The sequence below is a fragment of the Balaenoptera acutorostrata genome, chromosome 3 (assembly GCF_949987535.1).
Source record: "Balaenoptera acutorostrata chromosome 3, mBalAcu1.1, whole genome shotgun sequence".
In the NCBI taxonomy this organism is placed as follows: domain Eukaryota; kingdom Metazoa; phylum Chordata; class Mammalia; order Artiodactyla; family Balaenopteridae; genus Balaenoptera; species Balaenoptera acutorostrata.
This window is the reverse complement of record NC_080066.1, coordinates 12,533,647-12,552,185: the sequence shown is the minus strand read 5'-3', so window position 1 is coordinate 12,552,185 and position 18,539 is coordinate 12,533,647. Positions and strand designations below refer to the sequence as shown.

At 38.2% G+C, this 18,539-nt stretch overlaps 1 long non-coding RNA gene across 1 annotated transcript; it reads left to right on the top strand.

Annotated features, from left to right (window-relative positions):
• The first annotated feature begins 9,078 nt into the window (after window positions 1–9,078).
• Window positions 9,079–16,807, top strand: LOC114238813 (uncharacterized). Its single transcript, XR_009007671.1, has 3 exons — window positions 9,079–10,541; window positions 10,807–11,029; window positions 11,537–16,807. It is a non-coding gene; the product is annotated as an uncharacterized LOC114238813 (long non-coding RNA).
• Window positions 16,808–18,539: the final 1,732 nt, after the last annotated feature.

Genomic DNA, 18,539 nt, shown 5'->3' with positions numbered 1-18,539 from the left:
CTTTTACGTCTTTTTGGCTAAAGTGATTTTTAAATGATAAAATGACATCTGTAGGAACCTTTCTTACGTGTATACAATTTTTTTTCATGTGTAAAGGTGTCAGAATTATGAGAGGTTTCTTAAGTTCTCATGTAAACAGGATAGGACAACCAGTAATTTCAGAGGATAAGTCTCAATGAAATGTAATATAAAGGTGGAGTAACTCAGGAAATTGCTCTCATTATTTCTCATTGTAATTCCTAAGACTATAGATGTACCAATGGCTAATGAACAGGGAAGTGCAAGTACTGTGTTAACCAGCACAATGTCTAAGTATAGTTTTGTGTGCCACTCACTGTCAGCACAGATTTTAATGTTTTAAAGAGTGAACAAAGCAGTGGCCTTACTTTTATCCAGTCTGGCCTCTTGAGATCAAGGGAATGCATTAATTTTAAGATGTGTTATCAGATTAGTTGAGAAGCATGTCTGTATACATAATGCTGGTAGTGTCTGTATATATAGTGTTGGTATGCCTATTGCAGGATAAGCACAGCTAGTTTGGATTTTTTAGTTTTAAGTTGATGTCATGATTATAGACAATTGACTTTGAGTTCCTTGCTTGACTGTGGAAGGATGGTCAAGGACCAATGGAGGGACTTCCCTGGTGGCGCTGTGGTTAAGAATCCGCTTGCCAATGCAGGGGACACGGGTTCGAGCCCTGGTCTGGGAAGATCTCACATGCTGTGGAGCAGCTAAGCCCATGAGCCACAACTACTGAAGCCCATGTGCCCAGAGCCCGTGCTCTGCAATAAGAGAAACCACCACCATGAGAAGCCCACGCACCGCAACGAAGAGTTGCCCCCCTCACCACAACTAGAGAAAGCCCGCGTGCAGCAATGAAGACCCAACACAGCCATAAATAAATAAATAAATAAATAAATACAAGTGGAAGGATCCCATTGGTTATCAAGGAAAGGCAATTGGTCAAAGGTTTAAATGTTACCTAATCATGAATCTCTGGTTTTTAGGTAAGATAAGGTTTGCTTCATGGCTTCCCTAATTATGTAACTTGGGAAGAAAGAAATACTTCTATTTGAATTACGCAGCTGACTGTGGTTTTCCCCCTTTTCTCCACCTTATTTAGAGACGTAAAAAATTTGGGGATGCTTAAGGTTTACAGAAGGAATGAATAGATTTGATTAGGTATAAGTTCCTAAAAGGCATCTGTAAGCCCATGACTATTTTGAGGAAACAGTTCCCTCTATGTTGTTCTGTTTCATTTTCAAATTAGGATCCCAAGTCCTTGATTTAGATTCCCAAGGAGGGTGATACGTTTAAATAAAATTCATTGGGTCCCGAGATTGTATTACGTGGCGCCATGTTATTTTGGTTGTCTTGCCTGAAAGGTTTATGTTTTTCTCATCCTCTTTCTATAGTTTTTCGTTGCCGTCGTTGTTCGGAAGAAATGTAATATTCGTCACTCCCTATGCTCCATGTTTATTTTCTACTGCCGTACCAGTTTTGTTTGTAGTAGCAATTCTGGATCACCGAGGACTTGAACAGTGGAAGGTATGGAAATGTGGTTGACTCTGATTTCCTTTTAGCAGACAGATTTATTAAACAGTTCATTCCTTCAGTTACTCATATAGCAGCTAAGAGGCTCAAAACCGTGTGAAGGAAGCAGTTGATGCTATGAGCTAAAGTTTCTTTAGAGTTTACTCCCCCATAAATTATGATGGGGGAGTATAGAATCTAGAAGTAAATCCAATTGTGTTTTCAGGTAAAGTAGAATGAAAATCATGTTAGTAACTTAAAATTGTATTGAATGGGTACCTAGATAAAAACTATGAGACAAATAACTATTCGTGTGATTTTTTTTTTTTTAATTACTGTCATTTAAAAACTAAAATGGCCTAGTAGGTCAGGAGTTCGGTGAAAACCTAAAACCTAATTCCTTGATCCTTTTGTTCATTTTCCACTCACATTTTTCTCTAAGATAAAACAGACTCATGGTAGCATTTTTAATTGAACTGAGTAGTAAACCGCTATTGATAAGCTGCAGGAGGGCATGTACCTGTGATTCTTCAGTTACATTTCTCTAAACTGGTAGTCCATATGCTTTATATAGTAACATTTCATTAGGCACAAAGCCTTTTCTCAGAAACCACATTTTATAGAGGAGAGGAAATGCATTAGCATCCTTTGAACATAAGAATTGGTTACCTTCAGCTTGGGTAAATATAGTCTTATACTGCAATGTTTTCGTCATAATTTTTGTACTGAAAAAAAAAGGCATCGAGATAATCTCACTACTTTATGTGGTTTTCCTCTTTCCCAAAGAGATGAGAAAGTTTAAACTCTAAAATTTTACTGTGCTATTCAATGTGTTCATACGAAGGAAGTGCATTGAGAATAAAAATAGATTTCAGACCTTTGGACATCGGATAAATTCATATGTAGGTAGTTGTAGTGGAATAATTCAAGAGTGTATCCTTCAAATGTGTAATGTATTCAAATTTAAGTTATTTGTCACATGAGATCATAAGTCCAGACCTTATTATTTATTTATTTTTAAATTTTTATTGGCGTATAGTTGATTTACAATGTTGTGTTAGTTTCAGGTGTACAGCAAAGTGAATCAGTTATACATATACATATATCCACTCTTTTTTTAGTGTTTATTTCTTTTGACATCCCTAGAGTGTCTATAACTATCTCAAAGAGGCACTGAGAAACTAGATGGCATTTAATTCAGTTTCATTCCCCGAATGTACTAAGTGCAATGGGCATGGGCTCTATTATGTTCCCTCATGAGTCTCCTGGGTTCCAGCCCAGTACCTAACAGAGTAAATGTTCAGTAAATACTCAACTGAATGAAGAAATTTTTTTTTAAAATAAGGCATCTCATTATTATTTAACTTTGCATACCTTTTATTGAATGGGCCATATCTTTTTTTATATATAAATTTATTTATTTTGTTTATTTTATTTTTGGCTGCGTTGGGTTTCTGTTGCTGCACGTGGGCTTTTCTCCGGTTGCGGCAAGCGAGGGCTACTCGTCGTTGCGGTGCGTGGACTTCTCATTGTGGTGGCTTCTCTTGTTGCAGACCACGGGCTCTAGGCACGTTGGCTTCAGTAGTTGTGGCACATGGGCTCAGTAGTTGTGGCTTGTGGGCTCAGTAGTTGTGGCTCTAGGGCGCAGGCTCAGTAGTTGTGGTGCACGGGCTTAGTTGCTCCACGGCATGTGGGATCTTCCCGGACCAGGGCTCGAACCTGTGTCCCGTGCATTGGCAGGCGGATTCTTAACCACTGTGCCACCAGGGAAGCCCCTGAAGGAAGAAATTGAAGGGAAGTATGAGCTTGGGAATATTTAGTTGGTGGATGTGAAAATTAAAGATGATTTGACTCTACAATTACTGGGAATCATCACTGCCAAAGTAATTCTGAGCATTTTAAACTGAAGTGGTATAAAAAGAGTATTAAAGTATTGAATTCTATAATGGGAAAAAATAGGTTTTGAAACCAGAAATAAGAATTTATTGATTTTATCTTTGTGTCATCTTCCAAATCTTGAGGCCTCAGCTCAGAAAGATTATTTAAAAGTAGAACTTCACTAATTTGAAGTGATTTTGAAGATGTTGCCATATCCAAAGGGAGTTGCTCTGACTTGCTTTAGGGGTAACATCCAACCCAAGTCCAGTCTACAGCAATACCTAGTTTTGCTATGTTTTCTTTCTGTGGCTTGGTTGGGGAAGAAATGTTGCACAGATTTCAAGCATGCTTTAGGACTGTTGTGTTCAGTAGTCCTGGCTGCATGCTTATGCCATTGGTATGAGGCCTGGGCAAGTAGCATGAATCAGATCAAAACAGACCTATTGGGAGAAAAATCAGTGTATTTCTTCCTACTGTAAATTAGGCCAGTGGCAATAATTCTGTGAGTAATGTTCAGAGAGTTCACGGTCATCAGATTATTTGTAATAAAATGTTATCTAGCCTGCTTTCTCACAAGTGAATTTTCTAAATAATTGAACAGTCCATTTATGTGTAAAATAAAAAACAGAAAGACTGCTTTTGATTAAATTCTTTAAAAAGTAATATATGGGGCTTCCCTGGTGGCGCAGTGGTTAAGAATTCACCTGCCAATGCAGGGGACACGGGTTCGAGCCCTGGTCCGGGAAGATCCCACGTGCTGCGGAACAACTAAGCCCGTGCACTACAACTACTGAGCCTGCGCTCTAGGGCCCATGCGCCTAGAGCCCGAGCTCCGCAACAAGAGAAGCCACCACAATGAGAAGCCTGCGCACCGCAGCAAAGAGTAGCCCCTGCTCGCCGCAACTAGAGAAAAGCCTGGGTGCAGCAACAAAGACCCAGTGCAACCAAAAATAAAGTAAATAAAATAAATAAATTAAAAAACCCACCATTCACTTTATAGCAGTATACCGTATATACTCAATAAATATTTTTTTTAAAAAAGGAATCTATGGTACACTTATTTGCCTTTGTAAAATAACAATACAGTTTAATCTTCCCTTAATGACTGAGGGGCCTCATGATGGCATGGGTCAATGGCCGTGAAGCCTTGGCAGATTGCTGAGATGTGACAGTCCCTTTGTACTTTAAAGGCTCTCAGAGAGTTGGGACTTTTATCTTTGTGTTTTATTCTTTCCTGTCTCCTCCCTCACTTTCTGATTGTTCCTCTCACCACTGTCTCTTTCCAGCCTTAATTCTCCATCATAATTTCCCATGTTGAATTAGAGACACCATCAAACATGCTTGTCAGAACTGACTCTAAGATAATAGGAAATGGGTTTCTCATTCGTGACCAGGATGCTCTGCTATGAGTAATGTGCTTAAGCTTTAGTTTTTGGTCAACCAGAGAGCTTTTTTGCCTTTGTCTTCTTCTTTGCATTCTTTAGTGGTATCCTGGAAATGCTGAATTTGTCTGATTAAGGGACTTGTGAATGTGTGCAGTGGCACATTAAAACAAAAAAACAAAACAAAACAACATGGGTTAGTTGTCCTAATCCTCAAAATTGGAGTTGACTTGTCATTGCCTGGTTAGTATTTTGCTCCATCTCTGGCATATGGAATCCTTTATAGCGTGTACCTGCCATTGTCTTCCTTTTGCTTATGCATTTTTATCGATAGTGTTTATGTTTCCTAATGGTGTATTTTAAAAATATATCAAAGTTTTAACTTTTTAAATAGTCAAATCTTTTGAATTGTTGTGATTCTTTTTTTTCTTCCAGTTTTATTGAGATATAATTGACATACAGCCTTGTATAAGTTTAAGGTGTACAGCATAACGATTTGACTTACATACATCGTGAAATGATTACCACAGTAAGTTTAGTGAACATCCTTCATCTGATAGATACAAAATTAAAGAAATAGAAAAAATAATTTTTTCCGCTGTGATGAGAACTCTTAGGATTTCCTCTCAACAACTTTCATGTATAGCATACAGAAGTGTTAATTATATTTATCATGTTGTACATTACATCCCTACTACTAAGTTATAACTGGAATTTTGTACCCTTTGTCTTCATCCAGTTCCTCCTCCCCTGACCCCTGACCTCTGGTAACCACAAATCTGATCACTTTCTTTGTGAGTTTGTTTGTTTTTGAAGTACAGTTGACCTACAACACTATATTAGTTACTGGTGCACAACATAGTGATTTAATATTTCTATACCTTTCAAAATGATCACCATGATTAGTCTAGTTACCATGCTATGCATTTTTGTATTTAGTTTTCCAGTCCACCAAGATGTGCTAATGATGAAGTAATTCAAATATCAGGTCTTCATCGAAGACTCCAAATCACAGTACACATAGGTCTAGTACAAATAAGAATTTTTAAAAAATTTCCTCTCTCTAATACTTCTTTAATAAATGTATATTATGTCTGCATTGTGTAAATAAGTTAGTCTTCCTCATCCTGGCCTTCCCTTTCCTTGAAAGTAAAATTTTTTTCCTCATACTGATTACAATGGTTGAACAGGTTCAGTAGGCACCTTGCATTAGTATGCTGACAAATAGAATTTAGACAATTTTTGACAATAGACAATAGAATGACAATTTTTTAAATTTAATTTTTATTTTATATTAGAGTGTAGGTGGTTTACAATGTTGTGTTAGTTTCAGGCGTACAGCAAAGGGATTCAGTTATACATCGCTTCTCAGCCTTTTGGCTAAGATCAAGTGCAGTTATACATATATCCATTCTTTTTCAGATTCTTCTCCCATATAAGAATCTTCTCTCATATAGGTTATTACAGAATATTGAGTAGAGTTCCCTGTGCTAGACAGTAGGTCCTTGTTGATTATCTATTTTATATATAGTAGTGTGTATATGTTAATCCCAAACTCCCAATTTATCCCTCCCCCCACCTTTCCCCTTTGGTTACCATAAGTTTGTTTTCAAATAGACAATGACAATTTGAAAAAAGTCCAGTGGTATATGTGCATTTTTATATTTTAAAGCAGTTAAAGTAGAACCCTCTCCCTTTCTTCCCACTCCCTGCCCTACTCCCTCCCAGCCTTTTTATACTTTGAACTGGAATGATTTTAGGAAGTGTTGATGTCAAGTAGATTGGCAATGTGTAGAGAGGCAGTCTCAGTGATTTTACTTGAAGTAATGATTGAGTCTAAACGAATGTTCCACTTAGATTGGAAGTTCTCTGAATAATTTTAGCAATGGACTATGTGGTTGCATTTCTTAGCTTATCAAAGTACAACAAAGTGGTGTGCAAAATAGGTAATTGTGGAGGGAATTTATGCCAATGTGTCACAGAACACCTGTGCAGCCAATTTGTAAAATAAACTCAAATAAGGCTTTCAGTTCTAATGACAAACAGGAAACATTCACACTTTTTGTTTCTTGCAGTGAAATTTGAGCTATACTTGTGATGTAATAGGAATGAAAGAAGTAGAACACAGTCAGGAAACACTTGGCTGTCATTTCACTGCCTTTGCCATCTTGTTGAAAAGTGCAAACCTGGGGGAGTAAACAATTATGCTTTTTACTTTAAACAATGCTCATGTCTCTATAAACAGTAGGTGCCTGAGACAGACACCCCAGTAATTCCAGGTATATACAGAATTCCTCTGTAATTCCAGCTTATACAGAATTCCAGGACAAAGAAGAGAGAGATTTAAGGTGTATGTTGAACTTTTCCATAGAAGATAGTTCTCTGACAGATTTTTCATTACCTTTTCATTTTATCGATTGACTGTTGGCAGATGTCACTACTACTCAGAATTGTGGCAATTTGTAAAGAGATGGCTATAGTGATTTAGAAAACAACTTGACCCTACAGGAATAGACAGCATAATTTTAACAGTTAAGCTAAGCTGTTGTAATAAAAAGAAATTAAGAAGAAAATTCTTTAAAAAGAAAATTATAATATTGAAGTATCTGGGAATAAAGTGAATAAGATATACATTAACTTGTTTTGCATTATAAAGATATAAAAGTAGAATTAATAGTTGCCATAATTTAGGGTTCCTGATCAGCTCCTCAACAATGTGTTTGCCACAGATTAAATATATACATGTTGCAAAGCCTTCCCTATTTTGAGAAGGCTGCTATTTTTCTATTTCTATTCTTAATTGTTCTTTAGTATATCAGAAATATCTCGATAATCTGGCCTTCAACACAAGCCTTGGTTTTCTTCAGAAAGTATATAAAACTTTTTCCTTTTTAGGTTTTTATGGATCATGCTTCTTTAGGATGTTGCTGGTTTTACTTTTCCCTCTTTCTCTATTTTTTTAGAAATTAATTAATTTTTGGCTGCGTTGTGTCTTTGTTGCTGTGTGTGGGCTTTCTCTAGTTGTGGCGAGCAGGGGTTACTCTTTATTGCGGTGCGCAGGCTTCTCATTGCGGTGGCTTCTCTTGTTGCGGAGCACAGGCTCTAGGTGCACGGGCTTCAGTAGTTGTGGCAGGCGGGCTCAGTAGTTGTGGCTCACAGGCTCTAGAGCGCAGGCTCAGTAGTTGTGGCGCATGGGCTTAGCTGCTCCACGGCATGTGGGATCTTCCTGGACCAGGGATCGAACCCGTGTCCCCTGAATTGGCAGGCGGATTCTTAACTACTGCGCCACCAGGGAAATCCCCCTCTTTCTCTATTTTTGAATTATTTTTCTTTTATATTGTCCTGCTTGGTTTTCTTTTAGAATAGTTTTTTTTTTTTAAAGATTTTTTTTTTTGATGTGGACCATTTTTATATTTATTTATTTATGGCTGTGTTGGGTCTTCGTTTCTGTGTGAGGGCTCTCTCCAGTTGCGGCAAGCGGGGGCCACTCTTCATCGCGGTGCGCGGGCCTCTCACTATCGCGGCCTCTCTTGTTGCGGAGCACAGGCTCCAGATGCGCAGGCTCAGTAGTTGTGGCTCACGGGCCCAGTCGCTCCGCGGCATGTGGGATCTTCCCAGACCAGGGCTCGAACCCGTGGCCCCTGCATTGGCAGGCAGATTCCCAACCACTGCGCCACCAGGGAAGCCCTAGAATAGTTTTATGTGGTCTACTCTGCTTAAAATTAAGTGGTCTTCCCTAATTTTCACTAATTTACTAAGTCTTTAAAAGAAAATAAGGAAACTTCACCTCAGCCGCTAAAAAAGAAAACAAACAAACATACCATTAGTGGGTACTTATTGGGCTAGAGGCTCCATATAATAGTCATATTTATAATTTAAGGATGAGGCTTCCCCTCTCAAGTTAAGGTTAATAAGAATATTCATATACATGGGTCAGAGCAGCCGACTGCAAAGATAACTCACCCCAAGAGATGGTCACTAAAGTTCTTTTTGAACAGGATGGGGTGGTTCTCCCAGTTAAGTCAGGGCAGCTGTACTACAAGCATATTCTAAGCAGGAGTAATCAAAAGTAATTGATATAAAGAAAGCCATAACTGACCCAAGTATCTATATCCAAATTATCTATCTATATGTCTGTCTGTCTATCCATCCTGTTGCAGGAATGTACTGTCACAAGAGAAGAGTGGTGGTCTGTATGATGTCTAGAGAAAAGACAGCCAAGGAACACAGATGGCAATACATGGGTCAGTGTATCTCTACTTTTATTGAGGTGAGAAGGTGCTCTGGGCAAGCCATGCTAATGTGCTGAATAGAGAAGAAAAATAAAGGAAAATAGTTCTTGGAAATAGGAAGTAAATATTCATTGAATAATATTGAATGAAACAAATTCATTCAACAAATATTGACTGCCAGGAGTAGGTACTGTGCTAAGTACTGTGTAAACTCATAGGTTATATGGTAGATCTTTAATAAATAGAGGCTATAATAATCGTATCTTGCACAAATTATTTTGCTCATTAAGAAAGGTCTTTGGAGTCAAGTTGGCTGGGGTTCAAACTGAGGCAATTTACATCCTATCTAAAGCAAAAAAGGGACACTGACAAATGAAAAAGAAACAGCAAGTGGAAAGGAAAAACAAAGGAGACAGAATGCAGTGAATGGAAGAACAGCTAAAATAAGAAAAAAGTAAATCCATAATTGATATCTTCAGAGAGATAAGATCAAGATCCTGGAGAAGGAATTGCTAATTTTAGAAAGAACTCTTGTGAATTAAAAATAGCACAGCTGAAGTTAACTAATAGCACAGGTGAAGTTTGGAAGATAAATTGGAGGAAATCTCTCAGAAAGTGGAACAAGGAGACATGGAATGGAAAATAGGGACAAAATAAGAAAATGAGATTAATCTTGGAAGCCCAATATTTGACTAATAGGTTTTCCAGAGGTAGAACAAAGACAATGGTTGAGAAGAAAGACTATACAAAAGATTTCCCAGAACTCAAGAATAGTCGTCTCCAGATTGTAAAGTCCCACAGAGTGTCCACAGGGTCTTTGTGGACAGCCATACAGGTGTGTCTATGGATTAAGATGAGATTAGTGCTCCCTAAAGTGGTGCAGTGCACAACATGTACAGCTGTGTGTGGCCACCAAATGAATGCAAAAAGACCCATGCCACAGCATTTCAACTAGAAATTACAGAGTATTAGGCATAAAAAAATAACCTCAAATCCTTCAGAGAGGAAAAATAAGTCACATCCAGAACCTTAGAACAAGAATGGCATCAGACTTCTCAAGAGAAACATCATAACAGAAGACCATGGAAAAATGCTTTGCAAATTCTGAGGGAAAATGATTTCCAAGCTATAATTCTATACCTAGCTATATCAGTTAGTATTCTTAATTGTCAACAGCAGAATCTATATAGTTAGTTTAAGCAGATAAGAAACTTATTGACTTCAGATTGCTTAGGTGGTTTATGGAATTTTCTGGTGAGCCAGAGAATGCAGGCTTGTATACCAAGGTGCCAGGTCCACACCCAAAGACCACTGTGGGAGCTGCACTTGAGAAGACATCTCCACTACCACACCTGGCACAGACAGCACAGCTGGCTGCATGATGAAGAAGCTTCACTCTTGAGCCATCCCTCCCCTCCAGACTAGATGTCTCTATTTCCATCATTTTCCAAAAAGGTGGATTCTGCAAACAACTACTATCTCACGTTGCTTACTTCTGAACTGAAGTCTCATAGAGGTATGTGTCATTAGAAGAGCTTAGGCTGCATATCTCCTTCTGCCAACCCCAGTAGCAAAAGAGCACATTCAAGATTCTACCTTGGAAAAGTGAGACTCAATGTGTGGGAAATTTACCAAGGGAAGGTGATTAAAAGATCTTGGTTGGTATGGAAAATAAACAATATTTACTACACCCACCAAACTATTAAAAATGAGGGTAGAATAAACATACTTTCAGACATTCAAGTCTCAAAACAACATACCACCCCCTCAACTTTTCTCAGAAATCTGCTGAAAGAAGTTCTACCTACACGAGGCTGTAAACCAAGGAAAATTAAGACACAGGATCCGGGAAACAGGCATCCATCTCAGATGAGACAAAGGGAATCCCCATCATGGTGGTGGCAAGAACCTTCAAGTTAAAGACTGGGCAGCGGGTCAGCCTGGAGCAGGAGGACTCTGGGCTTCAGGAGGCCTGGCTGTACGAAGACAGTTTACCTAACGAGTGTGAGTGTTGTTGGTGGGGATTGACACTGTGTCGAATAGTTTTGGGATAGGCCAGTGAGAGGAACAGAAAACTAAGCAAATGGAAGAAAAGACAGTTACTACTTTTAGGGCAAACAAAAAGTTATACAAGGAAAGGAAATATAACCAAAACCCATTAAGTATGTGTATTGAACTGTGAAAGATAATTTCATAATCATATACACCCTGAATATTGATTTAGCAAAAATGAAATATATAATTATATTGAGAATGGAGGGGGAGTATGTGTATATGTGTGGGGTGAGGTAAGAGTTAAATTCTTGTTTTCCATAGTAGAAAATTAATATATAATATCTAAAAGTAAAAATCAAGAAGAATTTAAGTATTTCTATTAAACTTAATGGTACCATGTGTGTATATGAATATAAATTACATTTATATTAATAATTCACGTGACTATAATATAAGCACATTATTTTGTTTTATTTATTTATTTATTTATTTTTGGCCTTGCTGTATGGCTTGCAGGATCTTAGTTCCCCGACCAGGGATCGAACCCGGGCCCTTGGCTGTGAGAGCATGGAGTCCTAACCACTGGACCACCAGGGAATTCCCTAAGCACATTATATTAAAATATAGAGGCAGAAAAAGACCTGTATGCAGAAAACTGTAAGATACTGATGAAAGAAATCAAAGACGACACAAACAGATGGAGAGATATACCATGTTCTTGGACTGGAAGAATCAATATTGTGAAAATGACTATACAACCCAAAGCAATCTACAGATTCAGTGCAATACCTATCAAATTACCAATGGCATTTTTCACAGAATTAGACAAAAAATTTTACAATTTGTATGGAAACACAAAAGACCCCGAGTAGCCACAGCAATCTTGAGAAAGAAAAACGGAGCTGCAGGAATCAGGCTCCCTGACTTCAGACTATACTACAAAGCTACAGTAATCTACACAGTATGGTACTGGCACAAAAACATGGAACAGGATAGAAAGCCCAGAGATAAACCCACGCACCAATGTTCACCTAATCTATGACAAAGGAGGCAAGAATATACAGTGGAGAAAAGACAGTCTCTTCAATAAGTGGTGCTGGGAAAACTGGACAGCTACATGTAAAAGAATGAAATTAGAACACTCCCTAACACCATACACAAAAATAAACTCAAAATGGATTAAACACCTAAATGTGAAGCCAGACACTACAAAACTCTTAGAGGAAAACATAGGAAAAACACTCTCTGACATAAATCTCAGCAAGATCTTTTATGACCCACCTCCTAGAGAAATGGAAATAAAAACAAAACTAAACAAATGGGACCTAATTAAACTTAAAAGCTTTTGCACAGCAAAGGAAACCATAAACAAGACGAAAAGACAACCCTCAGAATGGGAGAAGATATTTTCAAATGAAGCAACTGACAAGGCATTAATCTCCAAAATATACAAGGAGCTCATGCAGCTTAATATTAAAAAAACAAACTACCCAATCCAAAAATGGACAGAAGACCTAAATAGACATTTCTCCAAAGAAGACATACAGATGGCCAGCAAACACTTGAAAAGATGCTCAACATCACTAATTATTAGAGAAATGCAAATCAAAACTACAATGAGGTACCACCTCATTATAAGTGATAACATAGAGTATTTGTCTTTGTCTGACTTATTTCACTTAGCATAATACTGTCTAGGTCCATCCATGTTGCTGCAAATGGCAGTATTTTATTCTTTATATGGCTCAGTAATATTCCATTGTTATACCACATCTTCTTTACCCATTCATCTGTTGATGGACACTTAGGTTGCTTCCATATCTTGGCTATTGTAAATAATGCTGCTATGAGCATTGGAGTGCATGTATCTTTTCAAATTAGTGTTCTCATGTGCTTTGGACATATACCCAGGCGTGGAATAGCTAGATCATGTGGTATTTCTATTTTTAGTTTTTACAGGAACCTCCATACTGTTCTCCATAGTGGCTGCACCAATTTACAATCCCACCAGCAGTGTACACGGTTTCCCTTTTCAGGGAGTGATTTTCCTTGATGTATCTTGGCTTAAGATATAATTTTGTGTTTTTTCTTATAGAATTAAACATGCTAATTATAGAAAATACAAATATCTTAGATATGTTTTGGTAAGATCCCATGGGAGGATTCTGCTAGAAGTGAAAGGGTTTGGGATTTGAGATCAGAGCTGTATTAAGACCTTGCCACTGGAAGTGTGTGTGACTTTAGACAGGGAGAGAGTTCCTTATTCTCCCTGAACTTTGGTTGATGTCTTCACCTTTTAAATTGGGTGAATATGGTTGACACCTTTTGGGTTTCTCAGTTCTCACCCCCTTTCTCTGGAAACTTCCCTTTGCCCTTGTCCATTGGAATCAACCACTGGCAAGACTTCCGCCCCCCCTCTCATGGCTGATTCTACCTAGGTGTGCACGTCTGATTGCAGCCAGACTCAGTTTCTTTCATTTGGAAATTTGGCACATCTGTGGGCCTGGAATAGTAACCTTTGAATTTAGGGGACCATATGTGTAATCTCTTCCACAGAGTCCTGGAGGAGCAGAGAAAGTAGGGCGTTTGCAGAAAGAGAGAAGCATGAAGTAATTGTGCAGAGAGATCTGGGTGATATATGGAGAGAGAGTCCTGAGATTTTCATTTTCTGACACTGACCCCTTTCGAAGGCCCCACTGCCTTTCTGCATTCTTGTAATAAATTAACCTTTTTCCCTTAAGCTGTTTCAAGTTAGTTTTCATTACTTACAAATTGAGTCTTATTTCACGCAGGATAAAAGCAGCTGTCTGTAGAGCTTATGCGCTCCCCCATATTGCCTGGCCCTACCTCCACACTTGGACTTTGGTCCTTGCTCTGTGGATATTTCACCCATCACCTCGTCTCCTTGCACCACTGGCTGCCCTCACCTCCTCTGCAGTGTGGCTTCAGCATAGCACCCATCATGGTGGGAGTTGTAGTGGTTTCAGTGACATTGGATTGGAGCCCAAGGAGTATAATACAACTTCTTCCGCTTCTTCTGGACTCCAAGGAAACACTGAAACATAGGTCAAAGGATCTGGCTTCTCCAGCACCTACTTAACGGGCTAGTAACCCAATCTGGAAGCGTGGTATAGTCCATCAGTTGGCTTTTGCTACAAAGCCCCAAACTTAATGCTTTTAAACAACAAACACTTATTTCTCACAATTCTAAGGATGATCGGGCCGTTCTTTTAGTCTGGGCTCATCTGGGACTGGCTGATGTAGAATGGAGTCACAGGTCTGTTGGTTGGCAGGCTGATTGGTCTTGGGCGGGGGGGCTTCACCCACATGTCTGGCAGTTGGGTCAGTGTCAGCTGAGACAACTTCATGAGTGGCTCATCACCCAGCAGATCAGCCCAGGGTCATTTTCATGGTGGCAGAAGTTCCCAGCAGTAAGAGAGGGCAAGCCCGGATGCTCAAGCACTTTTCAAGTTTTCTGTTCAGCATCATATTTGCTAATGTCCCCTTGGCCAAAGTCACATGACCAAACCAAGGTTCAAGGGCTGGAGAAATAAATTCCTCCTCTTTTTTTAAAAACATCTTTATTGGAGTATAATTGCTTTACAAAAATTCCTCCTCTCGTTAGGAATTGCTGTGCACTCACATTTCGAAGGGCCATGCAGTCAGGAATGGGAGGAATTACTGCAACCATTCTTGCAAACAATCTACCGCAGGGTGTTAATGCCTGCTTAGGGTGAACTTTGACACTAGAAGGTAGAACGACAAGCTCCACAGGCCAAACCCTCTCTCTCTTCTTCTTCCCCAGTGGACTATTCTGAGGTGCACTGGTTCCACATACTCACCTTGGAGATGTCCTGGGTGACCGTGCAGCTGTCTTGGGAGATTTCCTTCCTCCCTTATTCCTCATTCCCTCCGCTTGCTGCCCTGGTATTATACTCGCCCGCAAAGCATTGCAAAGAGGGTTTTATTCAGCTTTGTTTCATAGGTATTCTGAGTTAAGACACTATTATATCAGATTCTTGAGAAGATTAAAGGGTATATGTTTCTGGGATCTACTCTATAAATTGTAACTTTTATTATTCTTATTACTAACAAAAATATTTCACAACAGTAAAATCTGAATGAACTTTAAGAGCTGTTATTATATAGGCGACATTCTCAAATCACACTGCGGCAAAATTAGAAATTAGTAAGTTTAAAGAAAACACAACCTGATGGAAATAAACAAGCAAACAAAAGACGAAACCCACAAAGGCTCCTATATAGTATCTGGTCAATAATACAAACAACAGACTATTTACAAAATAGATGGAAAAAATAATATTTAAAAATCTCCATGGGGACATCCCTGGTGGCTCAGTGCTTAAGAATCTGCCTGCCAATGCAGGGGACATGGGTTCGAGCCCTAGTCCAGAAGATCCCACATGCCACAGAGCAACTAAGCCCCTGCACCACAACTACTGAGCCTGTGCTCTAGAGCCCACGAGCCACAACTACTGAAGCCCACGTGTCACAACTACTGAAGCCCACGCGCCTAGAGCCCGTGCTCTGTAACAAGAGAAATCACAGCAATGAGAAGCCCACGCACTGCAACAAAGAGTAGCCTCCGCTTGCTGCAACTAGAGAAAGCCCGTGTGCAGCAAAGAAGACCCAATGCAGCCAAAAATAAATAAATTTATTTTAAAAAATTTATATAAAAATAATCTCCATGGTATGTAGCCAGAATTATTCACATGATTAAATTCCTTATTCGTATTGATAAACAAACAAACAAAAAAGAAAACAAAAAGACATAATGTATTTGACTTAAAATTTCAGAGAAAAGAACAAAAACATACCCAAGGAGAGAGACAAACAAGATAGCGGGGGTGTGCGGGAATCCGCTTTTAGTGGCTCATGAGAGCTGCTTGTTCAGCTTTCAGGAACTTGGTGAAGTGGTTGTTAAACTCAGGCATTATTTAAAATTGCATTATATAAACTTAAATCCACTGTATAAAAAACAAAAGTAATAAATACTCAAGTCATCACTTCCTATTTTACTCCATTTCACTATTGTATATGGCCTTGAGTTCATTTATGTCTTTGGATATGCATGGTGGAAATACGATGTAATAGCATCCTACTGAGCTTCTATTCCCAATTCTGCATTCACTGATATCCCATTGGTGGCTGGAAATCAGCCACAGTGGAAGTATTTACACCACAGTATTTGGCAGTGCTACCAATCAGAGTCATTGCTTTCTCCTCCTCCTCCTCCTTTTCCACAGAGCTGTTGTTAAACATTTACCAGCTTACCACTGACCAGAGGTAAATAATCTTTTTTTAAGGAACATGAATTTTCCAGCGTGAGATTAGCAGAAAAATGAAGATAAAGCATTAAGATACTTATAAAGTTTGCACTCATTTCAGTGCTCTGGGATGCTCTAAATCTCAGGGATACATTTCTTTGGTTGGGATGCTTGCAGTTAAATCAGTTCTAACTAATGCAAGATGGACCTTAATACTCAAGAGTGACCCAGATCTCAAACTGTTTCTCTGGATTGCTGATGAGTAAGGACTGGTAATGAGTAAGTAACTATAGATGTTTCTAGCCAAGTCTCTGGGTGCCTCTGGGCTATCCAGGATCTAGAAATGGGGGAAATGTACAGATGTATAAATATGGATTTTGGTCAAATGAAATACTCTTATACATTTTTTTTCTATAAAGCATGAGAAAAATTTAACTAGGTTGTTGACTATTAGTGAAAAAAATAATGTATAGCAACAGTGATTAAATCTCTTTTTCAGTATGGGGGTTATTTTCTTTGGATTTGAAATAATTCTTAGTAAAAAATTCTTTACAGCAATTTGTGTTAAAGACATTTTAACCTGTAAGCTTAGTTTGAAAAATAAATTAATGTTAATTTAAAATAAAGAATTAGGTTAACAGTGTTGGCTTGAATAAAAAACAGTGTGACCCGGCATATGGTTCCATTAGGTACCAGTAGTTTATTCCTGTTTGTTTTTTCAAATTCACTTTGAATTAAATTTGGGAAGAAAAGGTTCTCTTAATTCACTTTGTATACCTGATTAAGTTTTCTTTAAGTTTCACCATGTTAACATTTAAATGTAACACAGAAATGGATTTTGGAGGAAGAGAAATTGCAGCATTATGAAAGTTAACTGACACATTTTCTCCTTTATGCCCAAGTTGTGTTATGCTCCTGGGAAGCAAAGAAAAATATATTAGAGCAATTTACCCCTATATGAGAAGTATTATTTTTGAGCAGGCTATGCCTCAGTTTCTAAGAACTACTCAATTTGTGCCCAAGTTTCTTGTGGCCTATAGTATATATTCCATCTTTTAATTTCCTCACTTGATTTTTTTTTAAGTTACTATTAGACTTTAGATTTTTTTTTTAAACCAAGACTTTTCCTTATGATAGTGATTATTTTAAAAAATTCTCTTTAAATAATGGTAAGATTTATTTTCAAAGCAGTTAGATTTTCAACTCGAAAACAATACATTTCCAAAGATGTCAACGAACCAAGTCTGACATCTGAACTTTCCTTTTAATTTGTTCTTGGCATTGTTGGCTCTTATGCATTCCCTGGGTTTATTAGAGCATGTGAAGCTCTTGTGACCCTCAGTTGATGTAATAAAACTCGTTAATGTAAATTTGTCTTATTGTTCTGCACGTTTGCCAATTCTGCACACTCGAGTCATTCAGATCTAAATTTAAAAGATTATATTTTGAAAGTAACAAACTAAATGATCCTGTCTAAATATATTAAAATATTTAAGCATCTGGATTTACTTTCAGTCTAGATTAAAGATCTCTGGGAAATAGGACTCTAGATTTTTTTCATTTGCCTTTGAGAGATAATCTAGCTGACTTATAATATATATGAAAGTGGAGTTTCAGGCTGAATGGGATCTAGTGAGAATCGGGCTACTCTAGCAAACAAAATAGGAATGAAAGAAAGACATTGTGGATCATACCTCATCCTGGATCATGAAAATATATCACTGATCTGATTAGGTAAGAGCTCAATTTGAGCCTTTAAGCATGATTTGAAGAGTTTCCTTCGAGAATCCAGATAGCTCTTTCACCTGCCAAACCAAGTATAAATAAATATTAGTTAAATAAGAGATAGGTAAGAAAATCATAATCTAGAATAATAGTCTATGTTTTCAAACTAAACTTATATTTTTACCTGAAATCTTTTACTTTTCTAAATGTAAATTTAAGTAACAATCTGGGTTACTTTACTCTGGGATTTACCCAAGTAAAATTGAGGGCTTTATCTGTAGTCTATTTTTGTATCACGATAATTTACCCATTGGGGGACTCCCCTGGTGGTTCAGTGGTAAAGAATCTTGCTTACAATGCAGGGGACAGGGGTTCGATCCCTGGTCAGCGAACTAAGATCCCATATGCCGTGGGGCAACTAAGCCCCGTGTGCCACAACTACTGAGCTCGCACACCTCAACTAGAGCTGGCGTGCCACACGCTACAGAACCCACACGCTCTGGAAA